This window comes from Vicugna pacos, chromosome 10, assembly GCF_048564905.1.
Source record: "Vicugna pacos chromosome 10, VicPac4, whole genome shotgun sequence".
Classification (NCBI taxonomy): Eukaryota; Metazoa; Chordata; class Mammalia; order Artiodactyla; family Camelidae; genus Vicugna; species Vicugna pacos.
In genome coordinates, this window is record NC_132996.1 from 40,242,215 (window position 1) to 40,259,001 (window position 16,787).

At 48.0% G+C, this 16,787-nt stretch overlaps 1 protein-coding gene and 1 long non-coding RNA gene across 4 annotated transcripts in view; one reads left to right on the forward strand and one right to left on the reverse strand.

Moving 5' to 3' along the window:
- PTPN5 (protein tyrosine phosphatase non-receptor type 5) overlaps positions 1-14,636 on the reverse strand; it is a 57,074-nt gene extending 42,438 nt beyond the window's left edge. The window contains exon 1 of one of the 3 annotated variants that reach the window (XM_031681102.2): positions 14,565-14,636. The gene's annotated coding sequence lies outside the window, so the exon portion shown is untranslated. Of the gene's footprint in view, positions 1-13,396; positions 13,711-14,564 lie in introns of those variants that run through there. The other 2 variants (XM_015243614.3, XM_006209289.4) reach the window with 2 other exon arrangements.
- Positions 13,817-16,787, forward strand: part of LOC116282052 (uncharacterized) — a 58,603-nt gene continuing 55,632 nt past the window's right edge. The window contains exon 1 of the long non-coding RNA XR_004191510.2: positions 13,817-14,090. This is a non-coding gene — a long non-coding RNA (uncharacterized lncRNA). The remainder of the gene's footprint in view (positions 14,091-16,787) is intronic.

The window sequence follows — 16,787 nt, forward strand, 5'->3', positions numbered from 1 at the left end:
AACCCTCTGCTCTCAGATTCTGAAAACACCCCCTTCTGCTCCCTTTCTACAACCAACCCCCTTCCCCAGGTATACAGTTTAATTTACAAGGAGAAAACAGGCAATTACAAATGTGAAGGCATGATCACACCTCTTGGGGAGGGAGGTGTTTCGGTATTTCCATTCTGCTTGACGCTCACTCCTACCTATAATGCCTTGGGATGTACTTTCCCCCTCAGTGGAAAAGCCCCCTTTTCCCTTGTCTGCTTGGAAAACCCATAAGACCCTGTTCAAATGTGACCCCTCCCTCAGGAGAAACCCCCTTACTCCCTAAGGAAGAACTGGCTATTTTCCTCTTCTGTTCTCATGCTCTGCTTGGTGATTATCTATTGATGTCTGTATCCCCACCTCACACGGAGCTACCTGTACACAAACTGGTTTACAGTCAAGGCAGCCTCCTTCCTTCGAGCGCGTCCTGAGAGCTGGATAACATGCCAGGTGCTGTGTGTGCATGACATCATTATTCACTTCTCACTACAACCCTATGAGCTAAACACAGTTCTCCTCCCCCTCCTACACATGATATTAGGACTTGGAGAGACTGAGTCACTTGCTCAAGGTCACCCAATTGGTAAGTTGGCAGAAGCAGGCTTCAAACTCACTTTGCCTCCACCCAGGCCCAGGCTTTATTGAGACCACTGGGTGTACGCTTCTGATGTGAATGTTCTGTTTCCTGTATTTAATACTCTACCTGACACCATGCAGATACTCAAGATATATTCTCAAAAAAATAAATGAAAAGTGGGCTAGAGTTCAATCGTGTATAAATGGCTCATCAAAGATGTCACAAAGCCCAGGCTTTGGGGCTGGGCTCTCTGAGTATGAACCAAGGCTCCCTCACTGGCTGCCTGATCTTGAGGAAGATACTTGACTTTTCCGTGCCTCAGTTTCCTCATTTGCGAAGGGGGATAACTGTGTCTACACTTGAGAGATTACTTAAGGAGAAGAAGTTAATTTTGACCCTCACACGAAGTTTTTACATGACATGCGTGCAGAATGCTTAGACAGGGCCCGTTAAGCTCCTAAAAATGCTGTCATCATCCAGTGTGTCAGGTGTTGCTTGCTTCTCAGTTAATACAGGCCTTCTCTCCCACAGGTGAGGTCCATGGAGGCTCTGGGATGAGTCTAGTGGTGTGCTAGTAAATTGGTTCTCAGAAAAAAAATTTTTTTTAATAAAAAATTTTAATAGCCACGATTTGTGGCATTTGCCGATTTCCCTGGTGTAAATGCTCCTATCATGGCTGATTTCAAGCTGAGAATGAGAGCGTCATGCTGCCAGCCTTGGAGGAGATCAGGAGTTTAACTCACACTCTCTGTGCCTCGGTTTTCTCATCTGTAAAATGGACCAGCAGTAGTATCAAACACAAGTATTACTGAGACGAGAAAACATAAAACTCTTATAAGAGTTCCTAGCACAGAGTATGCTATGTAAGTAGTAATTAATATTATCGTTAAAAGTTTTCACAACACTCAGCCTCACTGCTGCTTGTTTGGCTCTGACACTGGTCCAATCCCAGCGCCTGGCCTTCTGCCCAATGCCCTGGCAGGCAGAGTCTTGGTCTCGGTCATCTGCCTTCTAGGACTGCAGCCCTGTCCACCCTTGCAGCTCTCACTCCTCCACCTGGGACTAGAATCCTGACCAAGCCTGTGCTGGTTACACATCCACCTTGATCACAAATGACTTTGTACTTCTGATCTCTGTCTGCCTCTGGTTTCAGCCCTAGACATCCCTGGTGCCAACTCTGGGCCCAGACAGCCAGGGCCACCTGTGTCCGGCTCTGTATCCTTCACGATGATGCTGTCTGCCATCTGCTCTGCTCTTCATCGTTTATAAAGTCACTTCTCATAGGGCTTGTATGCACTTACGGAGGGGACAGAGCTAGGTTTGTTCCTACCTGCAGCCTGGGAGGCTCCTAGCTCCTGCTGTCCCTCACTGTGGGGTCCAGTCCTCCATCAGGGACCCCACCCTCAGCCTCTGACTGAACCCTTCTGTGTTCAGGCCAGGAAGATCCTGGCACATGAAGGTCTGGTAAAAGCATCAGGCAAACTGAGTCAGAGGCAGGGCCTGGGTGAGGCAGGGCAGAGGCTGTTTGGAAATATTAACTGGGTCTGAGGCACTTTTGCCAGGAGAGAGAATAGAGTGTGAGCCGGGAAGCTGAATGGAATAGGAAAGAAAAAAAAAAGCCAGAAGGGACCAGGAGTCAAGATTGAAGGTGGTCTGACTCCCTGAATTCAGATTTAATAAATAAAGCTGCATACCTACTGTGTGCTACGTGCTTTCTGATAGCTTATTTCATTAAACCCTTGTGTCAAGCTGGTGAAGAAGACATCGTTACCCTAGTTTGTGTAGGAATAACAGACACTCAGAGGAGCTTGCGACAGGCATGAGAGGAGGTAAGTGGTCACCTGGGTCCTGCTTTGGTAACCAATGGAGAAGATAGGCTGGAGCCTGGTCCTGGACCAAGGATGGTTGATGCTTTTACAGCCTCATGCCAGGGGACAGCTGGAAACCTGGGGCCTGGGTGGGCCATCAACAGAGGTCTGCAGTCATGGGTGGCATCCCTCAAAACAACAGACCAACAGACTGGACATTCTAAGGTCACACACCTTAAGGCAGTCACAGTCCTCTAAAAAAACGATGGACTCGGCAGCAGAGATCGCTGGTTGAAAGGCTGTGCTCTGCCACCTTCTTTCCCACGGGGTCCTGGACCAGTGTCTTAACCTCTCTGAGCCTTGGTTTCTTTCTCTGGGCCATGGAAGCCATAAAAGCTGCCGGCTGCAGCATTGTGCTAAAGACAACAGAAGTGACCAAAGTACACAGAGTCCGAGGCAAGCTGGGGCTGACGTCCTCCATGTCACCACTGCTGATCTGGCTCAAAGCTTCATCTCTGGGCTCCCTCTAAGTCAACCCAGCCTGGGAGATGCTCCTGCTCTTTGTACCAGGCGGTGCCATCTGCTACAAAGCTGTTTCCCGTTTCCTCAGGCTCTACCAGGTGTTCCCGGAGCTAATGAGAACAATGCAGCAGAGAGTGGCTTGAGGATGAGCCGGGCCTCTCCCAGCAGAACTGATCCTCTCCCCTCTGGAGAGCCCTGGGCTGTTTCCAGGTCCGCAGAGTCAGACCCAGAGCCATCAGGAAGGGGAGATGCAAAGAACTGAAAACCTGACTTCATGGGATTCTCCAAATCCTCCTCTGCCATGAAAATTGCCCCACCTCCCAGCCACACTCACTCCTGCTTCTCAGCCTTTCTCTCCCCTGTTCCTCCTTCAGGCCTCCCTGCTCCTCTGCTCTGAACTGTGGCCTCTTTCCTTCCAAGGCCTGCCTCCACTCATGCTGCCTCCAGGAAGCCTCCCCAGGGAGTAGAGCACACTGACCTCTCTTCTGGCTGAATTCTTCTGCAAGCATTTTGATTTGTGACTGGACATCTGGCAATGGACCACACTCCACCCGGGGCTGCTCCCTGGCTCTCCTGTCCATGATCCTGGCTTCTGTGAGCTGCCCAGGCTGTGAAGGGGCAAGGCTTGAGCTTCCTTCTATATTCCACATGACAGGGAGTCCAGTGCATAGAAGGAGGGATGAAAGGAAGGGCAACTTATATCCAGCTCTTTCTATATATCCAAGTTTGGAAGGAAGATGGGAAGGAGTGACTAAATGGGAGGAAAAAAAGGAAGGAAGAAGTGGGGAAAAAGGAGTGAAAGGGGAGGGAAGGACAGCTATGTGAGACTCAGGACTACAGTCACAAGAGGATGGATCAGGCCATAATCCAGGCCGCTCTGGATCATGCTTTAAGGCTCTCTATAGATGACCTCTGATTATGTAACTCTGGCGCAATAGACTCCTTTGAAAAACCCTGGAAAGCCATCTCCTCCAGGCAGCCTTCCCTGATTGACTCTGATCTTTTCCCCATCCCCTTGGCTCCCTGAGCTGTACTACTTTGCACTCCTCAATGCCCATTCATTTCTCATTATGCCAGGTTTTCTGGGGAAGCGCTGGAGGTCTCTGCCTCACTGGCAGTGAGTTTAACTCTACATTTATCATCTGTAGCCAGGGATTATACTGTTTTTTCACCACCTTTCTTTTAACAATTTCGTAGGGTGCTCTGGGGATATATGTTGCAGTTATTTTAGACCCAGTTTGCCTCTAGGCAGTCTTGAGACAAGACCTGCTATAATCTTATATCCATTTCTTTCTTATCGGGCCCTGTGTGTTGAGCCCGTGGGCATCCACAGATGACTAAGCCCCTGTCCCTATCCTCAACTAGCCTGTAGTCTCGCAAGCAAAAATGTGCTAAATGTCAACGGTGGCTGTCTAACTCGAGTGCCTGGGAGGGCACAAAGGGAGAGTCTGCGAAGCTGCACAGAGAAGTGTCCTTGAGCATCTCAAGGACAAGGATGAGTTCACCAGACAGTGGGGAGGGCGTTCCAGGCTGAGAACACCTCAGGGGCAAAGGCTGGGAGAGGTGAAACAGCAAGGTGTGCCGGGAGAAGGAGGCATCTCAGTGTGGCTGCACAGCGCACAGGAGAGGGGACTCTCATCACACGGCAGAGGGCTTCGGGCTTCGGATGAAGACACACTGACTTGAACTCCCACCCCGCTTCTTCTCAGTGGGATTAAGGACAGGACTGCCATCCTAGCTGGCATTTAGAGATCTATGTGTATCTGGGAGGGTTGGGGGTGTAACAACGGATGAATCTCAAAAGCTACTTATGACACAAAAGACCACATGCTATACGAGTCCATTCACATGAAGATCAAGAACAGACAGAACTCAAGTACGATGACAAACAGGAATGACGGTTACCTCTGAGGGTGGGCACTGGCTGGGAGAGAGGAGGAAATTTCAGGGGTGATGGAAATGTTCCACAAAGCAATCCTGCTGATGCTTATTTGACTTCACACAATTGTCAAAACTCACTGGATGGAACATTCGAGGTCTGTACATCGTGTTCGTAAAATAGACCTTAAAAATGCATGTGAGTATTCTTGGCTGTCACAATCACTGAAAGCTGCCCCTGGGAAATATTTAGGGGAGGGGGCCAGGGATGCTGCCAAAACCAAGAACTCTCCCACCGAAAGGCCTGTTGAGAAACACTGCTGCAGCCATGGGGAGCTACAGCGGGGTTCAGAGAGCAGAGAAAACTGGCTCCATCTGGGTTTTGGGAAGATGGGATTTGGTGGTGATGGAAGTCCACAAGCTGGGGCATCCTGGGGCAGTGAAGTGACACAGGTGGACGTACGACCCCATGGCCACTCCTGGCCCGGAGCTGCCCAGGCCCAGAATGGGCTCTGGGACATCCCTCTAAGGCATCCCAGAAGGGACTAGAAGGAAGCCAGCGAAGGGAGTCAGAGGCAGCAAATGTTAGAGAGAAAAGGAACCGTCCCACTGCTGGCCTCCCTGCCTCATGATGAGCACCAGGGATACTGACTGTGATCACCTTCCTCTGAAATGCAGTCTCAGTGAGGTGGGACGTCCTGGGAGGCTGGCGAACAGGAAGCAGGGCTGAGAGCTGCTGCTGCTACTGAAAACCATGTTCTGAAATCGCAGGTAAAAGAACACAGCCCACTTACACTAAAATGCTCACTTGACCCCTTCCTTCAGGAAGCCTTCTCTGATCTCCAGGTGGGACAGATGCCTCTCCTGCGTCCCCACAGCCCTCAGCTCATCACCAGAGCACAATTACTACCTAGTTGTGAGTTCAGGTTCTGCCACTTACTCGCAGTGTGCTCCCGGCAAGTTACTTCAGCTGTCTGTTTCCTTATCTATAAACTGAGGATAATAAAAACCTTCTGCAATGAACTGTGGTAAAGACTAGGTGAGGGGGAGGATATAGCTTAGTGGTAGAGTGCATGCTTAGCATGCATGAGATCCTGGGTTCGATCCCCAGTACCTCCATTAAATAAATAAATAAATAAAAATAAACCTAATTACCTCCCCCCAAAAAACAAAACAAAAAGCAAAAATAACTTTTTTTAAATTTAAAGATTAGGTGAGGTAATGCAGTAAGCACTCAGAAAAAATAATTATGTGCGTCAGTACAGACCACTGTTGCCAGTTACTCTCTGGTGGCCCCAACAGACACCCACAAGTTCCTTGTGGGCAAGGTCCTCCTGGTGTGTGGATTTCCTGGCACAGTAAATACCTGTGTGCATGAATGAATTCCATCCCCCAAGATCTCTCCTGAGAGCTTTCCTCTTCCACCCACGATGCCACTAAATCACAATAATTCTTCAGAGATGGAGGGAGGATTCATTTGTATTCTGTTCCCTTGTCTTTCTTCTCTATTGCCTCCAATGCCATGCAGAACCTACACAAAATTTACTTGAAAAAATTAGTGGTTTCTTTTTGGGACCTCCACTCCTAAGACTACATTTAGTGGTCTTTTTCTGATGAGTACACAAACATCCTTAATTAAAAGCACCCTGTGGTTCCTTAAAGAGTTAAACATAGATTTATCATTCGATCTAGCAATCCCACTTCTAGGTATATACACAAAATAACTGGAAGCAAGGACTCAAGCAGATAACCTGTACATGAATGTTCATAACAGCATTATTCACAGTAGCCAAAAGGTGGAAGCAACCCAAGTGTCCATCAACGGGTGAATGGATAAGTAAATGTGGTGTATACATACAATGGAATATTATTCAGCCTTAAAATGGAAGGAAATGCTGACCATGCTACAACACGGATGAACCTTGGAAACATTACGCTGAATGAAATAAGCTGGACAAAAGGACAAATAAGTGTATGATTCCACTTCTACAAGGTACCTAGAGTAGGTGAAGTAGAACAGAGGTTACCAGAGAATGAGGGGGAGGAGGGAACGAGGAGTTACTGTTTACTAGGCACAGAGTTTCAGTTTTGTAAGATGAAAAGAGTTCTATGGATAGATGGTGATGATGGTTGCAAAACAATGTGAATGTACTTAATGCTACTGAACTATATACTTAAAACAGTTAAAAGAGCAAATTTCATGTATTGCACCATAATTTTAAAAAGGCACCCCAAATCAAATAACAGAACGCTAGAGGGACTCTATGTGAAATCAGACACGCCTCTATTACACCCTCAGTGCTCTGTGTCTTGAGGCTCCTGGCCCATAATCTTCCACTCCATCCTCTCTTAGGCTTCCGCTCTGGTGTCCACCATTTTCTTTCTACTCCAGGACCCAGGGCCACATCATTTGTATCCATGAAACCAATCTGCATCTGTCCATAGTCAACATGTTCTTTAACCTTGTGTTCTTTATAACGCCCCTCTCCCTGGTCCTGGCATACTCCCTTTGGGGTGTTTAAATCAGATGCCTTGAGAATCTGAGATGGAAAAGCTGTGTGCTGCAAGATATTCAAGACTATTCAAGACTATGTCCACCAATTAAGAAATGGTTAAATAAAGTACAGTTAAGCCACTGAAGCTAGAAGAAGGTCACATATAAGCACAGTTTTGAGAAAATGTTAAGCGAAAAATGCTGAGTACAAAACTATATGCAGACTGACTTCAACTATTAAAAGATACAGGTCTACAGAAGAAATGGTATGGGACATATAAAATCACGGCTAATCTTACATTTGTTCTATGGTATGGTTGTGTTATTTTTACAACGTAATTTATTTTATAAAGGCTGGGCAACACCCTTAGGCAGATGATGAAATATATAATCTTTGGAGTTGACTCCAGACATCCACGTGCCGCCCACCACTGAGGTCCACTGAATCTCTGAGTGGCTTCCAGAGAGCTGGAGGAGAGGGGAACATTTCTACTCTTAAGAAAGACATGTTGAAGCTTGGTATGTCTCTAGTGACTTCACCCAACCACCTCACCACGCAAAGGAAGGGCAACTGTGGGTCTGCATTTTCATAGCAGTTACCAGATCTGGCCAAGAACAGTTTATCCTCCACACTAGCCCAAAGTTAGGAATTCTCACCAAGATGCCTGTTCACTTACAAACTGTGACTCCCCTGCATCTAGCTCGAGGGGGATCCCTCTCCAGCTCAACATGCTGCACCCAAGAAATGGAAATTTGAGTCAAGGTTGCTTGAAGGGGGACACAGGAAGGAGGGTGGCTTTTATTCCATGTACCACAGCTCAGTGGGAAAAGCTTTTTCCTGTGTAAGAGTCTGGGGATTCTGGAGCTTTGCCAGACACTGGTGGCCAAGGTGCTCATCCCACATCTCACCATATGCAGAAAAGACGGAGATGATATTGAAGAATGGTTTCAGGCAAGGAAGAGCTTTTTGGTGACGACACTGTTCAAAAACTAAAAAGGTTTCTAGTTCCCCCCTACCCTTGGGGCTGCCCTGAGTTTCCAATTTCTAGAGGTGACAAGATATGCAGAACCAGACAGAATTTGGACCAGGGTGTCTACAGAGTCTAGAATTCTAAGAAGACTTAGACCATCTGTCAACATTCCCCTCAAAAGGTCCAGCCTAGTATCTGGCTCCATCTGCTTGATAGAAGCATCCATCTCCTCGGAGACGGGACCACCTGCCTGCCTCTCATCCACCAAATCATCTGAGTGCCACAGGGAGCCACATCCCCATATTGTGACAGTGGTCACTGACCTCCAGGAATACAATAAGGTAGGCCTACAGATATCACAGATCACAGTGTTTAGTGCTTTAGGGGTCCTAGAAACCCCAAGCCCTACTTCCTCCAGATGGGGACACAGTATGGGAGAGGCGGAAGGTCCTTGGCCCACATCACTTAGTCATAAGTAAGCTTAGGACTGAACACACATACTTACACACAGACCACTGTGCTGACCCACACTGGTAAGAACGTATTTCCTGGCGTGTTGCTTAAATTTTTGCTAAAGGCTGCCATATATTTTGAAACATTCACACATACCCTGTGTTCAACTTAATGCAGACAAAAAGCTTTAAATGATTAACCATCTTCTGGAGTTTTTCCATTCCCACTTGTAGATCCATTTAAACAATTAATTAGGTGCTTGAAGAATTTATACCTCTATAAATAGTTTCTCCCTCCTCACTGCCCTCTCTGCCTTTTTTGGGAACCTGTCAATTTACTGGAGAAGATGATAATTCCTTGTCCTGCAAATATGGGCCTTTGTGCTAGTGATAAGTTTCTTTAAAATCTCTATATGGAAAATGGCTGAGGGCATAAGAGTTGCACAAGGGGAAATTTGAAATGAAGCCAAAAGGTTGCATATTTGCACTGCAAAGGGGATGAGGGAAGACCAAAAATGTTACCATTTTAATTGTTTTACAGTCATTTCAGGTATGTATTACTATTTCATCTTAGTAAATAGCCATACTGAATATGCAGATGTCACTCAAATTTCATACTTGAATGATATCACAGACATTCATATTATCTGAGCTTTATCATTTTGATCATACTACAGCTTACTGTACCCTTACTATGCCATAATACCTTTATTTAGTCTAAGATATTTGCATTTGCATTTTTGTACATAAATGCTGGTTTCTGACATTCATTGATTCAACAACTATTTAGTGAGCCATTGCTGAATTTGGAGCTTCTAGGCATGAAGAACATAAGGAGAATAGGATTCATTAACATCGTGTGATTTCTTATTTCTCACACCTGTAAGCACCTACATGATCTGGGCCAGCCCCTCTCTCCTACCTTTTTCATTCCCACCCTTCCTCTTGACCTATGTCGTACAGCCACACTTGTTGTTCCCTGTAAATATTAAGCTGTTTGTACCCCAGGGCCTTTGCACTTGTGCTCTCCTCTTCCCATAATGCTCTTCTACCAGGTCTCCTCCTCACTTCACTCAGGTCTTTGTTCAAATACTACTTCCTTAAAGACAATTCTATTTAAAGGTAAAATCTCTTTCCCCCGTTCCTCCTCACCCTGCTTTATTTGTCTCCTGAACATTGCTCGCCTCTTGAAGTGTTCTATCTTTGCTTATGTTTTCTTTTGTGTCTCCCTTGGTAGAGCTTGGGCAGAAAGTTCATCTTTTTCAGCAATGTATCCCTAGAGCCTAGAACAGCTTGGCCTGTAACAGATGTTTGGGGAATGAAGGAAGGAAGGAAGGAAGGAAAGAAGGAAGGAAGCAACTGGCTCTGGCCAGTCTAGGGTGCTCCATGAGCCAGCTTTGCTGGAGTCATTATGGTTCCCTGTCAGATCCACGGCCCCCGGTCCCAAGCCTCCCTCCACCTTCCAGTGGGGCTCTGTCTGTGAATGGCACTCTCAGCTACTCAGGCTCCAAACGTGGCCATCACCTCTCATTCCTCCCTCCCTCTACTCCCACATCCAACCTACTACCAATTCTGGTGACACTGTGGCCTCCTGCATCAACTCCTTTTTCCCTTCATCCTTACAACCACCCCAGTCCATCCTCTCCTTATCTCTTACCTATACCCCTGTCATTGTTTCCTACCTGGGCTCCTTGCCAGCAGGCTCTCCCCGTCCAATCTGTTCTCCACGGGGCAGCCAGAGTGAGTTTATCCTAACGGTCACGTTTTGATCATGTCTCTCCCCCACTTAAAAACAAAAGACCAATCCCCTGGCTTGGCACTCAATGCCCCCAACAACTGCCTCCACCTCCCTAGCCAGCCTTCCTTCTCACGGCTCCTCTTTTATCCTTTTTGTACTGGTTGGAATGAACCACTTTCCAATTACTACACATGCTCTACAAGCCCCCACTGCCTACTCTCTGCTTATGCTGCTTCCACTACGTGTAATCGTTTCATTTAGACCCAGCTCAAACGCCGAGCTTCTCCAAGAAGCCACTTCTGATCGTCCAGAAGAATAAACTCCTTCTCAATTCTGTCCAAGGGGTCATCTGTCTCTCTTTTAGGACCGGTCTTGGTAAAGGACAGGCAACGAAAGAGTTCAGAATCAGTAGTCAAATGACCTGAGCAGGAGACAACTTTCTGGCTCTGAGACTTACAGAACACATCCTTAGACAAACTGCACTCTGAGTCTTTACTTCCCCAGGTATAAAATGGGAATAATAACACTACTGATATCAACAGGATTAAGTATAAGTGACAGAGTGTAAGAAAAGCTTTGACTGTACATAAATGATCAAATTCAATCACCCTTAAGTGCAAAATAACTGATAAACACAAGTGCGACTTCACCCAGGGAGGTTCATGGATGTCCTATGCTGGCCAAGCCGAAATCCAGGAATAGGTCAGTGGGGGAGTGATATCTTGCAGGAGAGGGGCTTTGAGGCTCTAAAATCGCATGTCCTTGGGCAATCTGAAGAAGGGAAGAAGTGGAGGGGTAGATCCATAAGGCTAGGGCCTTAATGGTATTAATAGCTACCGATTCGGGAGCTTTTTTTTTTATGCCCCAGGCACTGTGCTAAGTACCCTACATAAATGATCTCATCTCATCTTATTCCCTCGCAGAGTAATGGAAGAGGAAAACCAGGCCCACAGCAGTTATATAAATAAGTGCTGCCCTCCCTCTTCCAACCCCCCCGCAACAGTTTAGAACTAAAAGATACCCTGAAAATCCCCAATCCAATGATCTTATTTTTCAGATGGAGAAATCGCTTCCCAGAGAGGATTCACTGAAATTGTCCAGCCCATGAGGAGGACACTGGACCTGGAACCCAGACTCTTCACTCTTTGGGTGAGAGCCACGGCACTGCAACCACCCAGGGGCCACTAGTCATTACGAAGTCTATGTCAGTGGCACTTCTGGAACACAATGCCGTTTACATGGATGACAATGTGAGTAGTGGCCCCTGAAGTTATGCCACCTGGTCACCGTGGTTCTGCTCCATGCCAGGTTGCTCCTCCTACCCAAGAAGGAAGCTCCTGAGACAAGAGCCTCAGGCCCCTAGAGACTGAACATGGCCCTCCTTGCCAACTCCCCCAGCCAACAGAGTCTTCCTCAAAGGTGACTGACTTCATCCATTCACCATCTAGCTTGCATTCCTTCAACATGCCTCTCGGGGCACCCTCTCTGCACCAGGCATCAGGTTCGGCTCTGGGGACACCCAGCTGCCCTTGAGGGAGCCACCACCCAAGCCTGGTGAGGCTGTAACTTAAGCTGCCCCAACAGCTCTGTCAGCGACACCAAGAGGCTGCCCTCCACAAACGTCAAGGAGGGAGAGGTGGCCAGACATGAGAGACTCAGGGGCCCTCTACACAGGGATGATGAAGGGAGCCTGGTTGGAATAGAAGACCTAGCCCTTAATGAAAAGGGGAGAGGGAGGGAGAAGGCATGCAGTCAGGTCAAAGTGGGGAGGGAATGACTCCTTGACCATGAAAACACCTGGTCCAACTGAGGACACTGCTCAGTGACTCCTGGGAGAGCCAGGACTAACACCCTGGAACCTGATCTCCTGACCAGGACTGCTTCATTCTCCCAAACTAAATCTCAAACCTGGACTGCTTGCTTAAGAGAGATCTCCTTTGAGACTGAAAGAGAAAAATTAAAGGTTAACCCCCCCCCTTTTTTTCTTCCTTTCTTTCTTTTTTTTTTTTACAGTAAGGATGGTAGCAAATGAAAGGCACCTGCCACTCCAAATGGGGGGCAGGGCTGTAATTACAAAGAGTTTCTTGATACACTCCGGTAAAATTTTGGGTTCTGGGGCTTCAAAGAGGATAAGGTTGGAGTTCTATAGGAGAGGAAATGAGTATGAAAGCCAGGGACACTAGATTCTAATGTAGGCTTTGACACTAACTCTCTGGTGACCTTGGTCAGCCACCTCACTGGGCCTCAGTTTCCCCATTTGTAAAATGAGGGGGTTAAATGAGTTTTCAAGGTTCACCTGGTCTTGACCCTCTAAGCCACAAGATTCTTGGTAAGGTAAGTCTCTCGGGGCTCTGATCTGAGCAGTCTCCAGGTTTTGCAGGATCCTGGGCCTCATCCAGGAAAAGGGGGGATGCTGGGGGAGGGGAACGCGCTGGGCTTTTATTTTGGAGGTGGGTGGGGAACGAGTGGTTTAAGCTACACGGTCCGGGGGAGGCGAAGCGAAGGCTGGGAGCTACAGTTTACAGGCCAGGAAGCTAGCGGCGATCTCCAACCTCCCCCCGCCAGAGCTTCAGACCCTGGAGAGGTGATGCAGCCAAGAGCCGCGCACCAGCCACGGCGGCAGAGGCTCCGACCCCGACCACCATCCGGATCCCACCCCTCCCTCCCCAGAACCGCGCACGAGCTTCGTGGGGAGTGGCTGCTGCTCCCTCCCAGCTATTCAGCGCCGGTTCCCCTCCCGGGCGTGGGGGACCCTTCCCCCAGTCCGGGGGCGCCGTGAGCCCCATGGGGGCGTGGCGGGGGCGGGCGCCGGCTTCCCAGCCCTGGGGTCTGGAGGAGGTCACAGTTGCGGGGCCTCCCTGGGAGGGACCCCGCGCCCTCCACCTTCTGGCTCCCTACACAAAGGCGCCGACAGAGACGCCGCACTTACCAGCCAGAGCGGGCTCCGGGCGCCGGCGAGCTGGCGGGCAGGCTGGCGGGAGGATGTGCGCGCGCGAGTGTGCGTGTGTCCCTGTATATGTCTGCGCGAGTGTGTGTGTGTGTGTGTGTGTGTGTGTGTGACAGGGACCGCGCCGAGCTCTGTGCGTCTGCGTGTGCGGGGGCGTCCGTCCGTCGGTCCGTCCGCTCGGCGCTCCGTCCCGCGCTCCGTGCGCGCTCCCTCGCCCAACCGCCCCACCAAATGTGCTGGGGCTGCGGAGTTGCCGGCGCAGCCGCGGGGTCCGCTCGGCACCCTCAGCCCCGGCTCCGCCCCGCCCCCGGGCGGGCTTGCGCCGCTCCCCGGGAATTGCGCAGGGCCCGCGGGGCTGACGGGCGTGGGGGGCGGGGAGCTCCGGCGGCGCCCAGGGCCCGAGAGGGGCCGAATCACAGACCCTTAATCCCCAATCCGGATCTCGGGCGCCCCCACCCCCCAACTTCGCTTGGAGTCCCCGCAGGCGCCGCCCCCGCGCTGAGGTTGCCTGGACAGGGAAGGCGGGGGAGCGGGAGCACCGCATCCATTTCATTCATGATTTTCTCCTCTTGGGAGCCCCGGGCCTGGGCTGCGCCGCTACGGCAGCCGCCAGAGGGACCCCGGCGGGGCAGTGCGCGCTCAACCCGGTGCAGGACGGACAGGCAGGCATATAGAGGTAGGGGAAGCGAGACAAAGGGGTCATAGCCGGGGGGGGGGGGGGAGTTCCATGGAGGGGGTGCTGTGGCGCTCTGTGAATGTTGCCTTCAGGAAGCCGTTGCCACACATGCACAAGCGGAGTGGTTCCATACCGGGGAGCACACAGTGCCGGGTGCACAGAACCCGCTCCAGGACGACTCGGAGAAGGCACTCGCCTTGCCACCTTTCCTTGTTCAGTCTCTGAGGAGCAAAACCTCCCTCCACCACGTCTCACTCTGCTGGCGCGTGCCCCGGGGCGCGAACCTGTCTAGGCTTTCTGGTGGGCACCAGGGGTCCGTACGCGCAAGGAGCTGCCCACGCGCCCCATAGTCCAACATTCCCCAGGCTGGCACCTCACTGCCATTCCATCCTGGCGGGGGATTTTTGAGACGTTAGGAGGCACGCAGGGCCACGATCCTAAGCTTCGTTTCTATATGGGGAAACCCAGGCTCACCATCATAGCGTCGCCGTCCTGGTTCTAACCATCGTCCTCTTTCGCCTGGATTTCTGCAGTAGCTCCTTACTGGTCTCCCTGCTGCCACCCTTGCCTCCTGCAGTTGATTCTACGCAGCAGTCAGAGCTATCCTTTTAAAACATAAGTCAAATCGCTCCTTTACTGGAAATCTTACAGTGGCTCTCCAGGCATCCAAGTGAAAGCTAAAGCCCCTATCATGGCCTGCAAGGCCTCCCATGAGTTGGCTCCCTTTTATTTCTCTAACCTCACTTCCTTCCATTCCAGTCACACGGGCATTTTAATGCATCACCAACATGGCAGCCACCCTGTGGCCTCAGGACCTTTGCACTGCTATTTTCTCTGCCTAGAACTTTCCCAAGTTAGTCACATGGCTTGCTCCTTTACCTCTTAACTGTCACCGCAGAGGCCTTTCATGACCACCCTATTTTTTTAATACATATTTTTATTGAAGTATAGTCAGTTTACAGTGATGTGTCAGTTTCTAGTGTACAGCATAATTCTTCAGTTGTACATCAACATAAATATATTCGTTTTCATATTCTTTTTCACCATAGATTACTACAAGATATTGAATATAGTTCCTTGTGCTATACAGTATGACTTGTTTATCTGTTTTATACATATATGTTAATATCTGCAAATCTCGAACTCCCAATTTATCCCTTCCTACCCTCTTCCTCTGCTGGTAACCATAAGTTTATTTTCTATGTCTGTGAGTGTGTTTCTGTTTTGTAAATAAGTTCATTTATCTTTTTTTTTTTAGATCCCACTTATAAGTGATACCATATGGTATTTTCTGGTTTCATAATTTTCTTTTGTATTAGCTTGGGTTTTTTTGTTGTTGTTTTTATGACTCTATTGCATGGTTTTGATTTGTGGTTACTTTGTTTTTCAAGTATGTTAACCCTTTACTATATCTGTTTGCTTTAGACTGGTAGTCATGTAGGTTCAAACACATCCTAAAAAGAATGTAGAAAAAAAAAAGAAAGAAAAAGGAGAGAAAAAAATCTATATTTTCTTGCTCCCCTCTCCTACCTTTTATGATTTTGATGTCCTTTTTTTTTTTTTACATCTTCATGTTTATTCTCTTGTAACTCATTGTAGTTACCACATTTCTGCTTAAGGTTTTCTTGTTTCTATAGCTTCATGCTTCTTTTCTATTTAGAGTAGACCTTTCAGTATTTCTTTTAGGATAGATTTAGTATTGCTGAATTCTTTTGGTTTTCCCTTGTCAGTGAGATTCTTTCTCTCTCCTTCTACTCTAAAGGATAGTCTTGCTGGGTAGAGTATCCCAGTTTGCAGTTTTTTCTTATTCAGGACTTTGAATATATCTTGCTATTCCCTTCTGGCCAGCAGTGTTTGTGTAGAGAAATCAGCTGATAGCCTTATGGGTTTCCCTTGGAACTAACTCTTTGTTTTTCTTTTGCTGCCTTTAGAATCCTTTCTTTATCTGTAACTTTCTTTATAATTAACTTTTAATTATAATATGTCTTGGTGTAGGTCAGTTTGGGTTCTTGTTTGGGACCTTTTGTGCTTTCTGTACTTGGATATTTGTTTCCTTCTTTAGGTTTGTAAAGTTTTCAGTCGTGATTTCTTCAAATACTTTTCAATCACCTTTTCTTTTTCCTCTCCTGGGACCCCTATTATGTGTAGGTTGGCACACTTTATATTATCCCATAGCTCCCTTATATTGCTTTCATTGGTTTTTACTTGCTTTTCTGTCTGTTATTCTGTCTTCTAAGTCACTTATTCATTCCTCTGCATTATCTGGTCTGCTTTTGACTCCCTTTAGCTTGGCTCTTATCTCAGCCATTGAGTTTTCTGTTTTTAATTGGCTCCTCTTTATAGTTTCTGTTTCCTTTTTATAGTATTCTCTGTCTCTATTCACAGTCTCTCTTACTTCCTTCAGTGCTTTTATCACCCCCTTTTTGAAGTCATGATCTAGTAGATTGTCGAGGTCTATCTCATTGTTCATTCTTTCAGTGGATTTCTCTTGTTCTTTTAATTGGGAGTGGTTCCTCTGCTTCTTCATTTTACTTATATTTCTCTGGCTGTATGGGTTTAGGAGTATCAGTTATCTACTGTGGTCTTGAAGGGCTGTTTTTTCTTGTTTGTTTGTTTGTTTTTATTTAAAATGGGAGTGTTCCTGTGTAGACTGTGTGCATCTAATAGTTTTGTTACGAGGGCTGTTTTTAGTAGGGA